The sequence below is a fragment of the Cebus imitator genome, unplaced genomic scaffold (genome assembly GCF_001604975.1).
Source record: "Cebus imitator isolate Cc_AM_T3 unplaced genomic scaffold, Cebus_imitator-1.0 Scaffold756, whole genome shotgun sequence".
Classification (NCBI taxonomy): Eukaryota; Metazoa; Chordata; class Mammalia; order Primates; family Cebidae; genus Cebus; species Cebus imitator.
In genome coordinates this window covers 277,533-278,688 of record NW_016108071.1, presented here as the reverse complement: position 1 = coordinate 278,688, position 1,156 = coordinate 277,533, and positions in this window count along the sequence as shown.

The window sequence follows — 1,156 nt, the reverse complement described above, 5'->3', positions numbered from 1 at the left end:
GCACGCGCCACCATGCCCAGCTAATTTTTTGTATTTTTAGTAGACACGGGGTTTCACCATGTTGACCAGGATGGTCTCGATCTCTTGACCTCGTGATCCACCCGCCTCGGCATCCCAAAGTGCTGGGATTACAGGCTTCAGCCACCGTGCCTGGCCGCCTCCTTTTTCTTATAAGGACACCAGTCACTGGATTTTAGGCCCACCATAAATCCAGGATGATCTCATCTCTAGAACCCTAACTTAATTACATCCACAAAGACCCTATTTCTAAGTAAGATCATGTTTACAAGTACTGGGATTAGGACATTAATATCTTTTGGGATGACACAATTCAGTACACCAACACATTCTTTATTTTACTATGTTCTTTAAAAATCAGATTTTAGGCCTGGTGCAGTGGCTTATGCCTGTAATCCCAGCACATTGGGAAGCCAAGGCAAGCAAATCACTTGAGGCCAGGGTTCGCGACCAGCCTGGTCAATATAGCAAAAACCCATCTTTACTAAAAATACAAAAATTAGCCAGACATGGTAGTGGACTCCTGTAATCCCAGCTACTCAGGAGGCTAAGGTATGAAAATCAAGAATTGCCTAAACCCAGGAGGTAGAGATTGCAGTGAGCCAAGGTCACGCCACTACACTCCAGCCTAGGCGACTAAGTGAGACTCTGTCTCAAATTTTATTTTTATTATTTTTTTTTAAAGACCAGGTTTCACCATGTTGTCAGGCTGGTCTTGAGCTCCCGACCTCAGGTGATCCGCCCACCTTGGCCTCCAAAGTGCTTGGATTGCAGGCATGAGCCACTGCGCCCGGCCTCTGTTTCAAATTTTTAAAAAAATCACATTCTAATGGAATATAAATGTTAAAAGCTTGGCTGGGTGCAGTGACTCACTCCTATAATCCCAGCACTTTGGGAGTCCGAGGTGGGCAGATCACCTGAGGTCAGGAGTTCGAGACCAGCCTGACCAACATGGAGAAATCCCGTCTCTACTAAAAATACAAAATTAGCTGGTTGTGGTGGCGTATGCCTGTAATTCCAGCTACTCAGGAGGCTGAAGCAGGCGAATCGCTTAAACCCACGAGGCAGAGGTTGCGGTGAGCCAAAATCACACCATTGCACTCCAGCCTGGGCAATAAGAGCAAAACTCCGTCTCAAA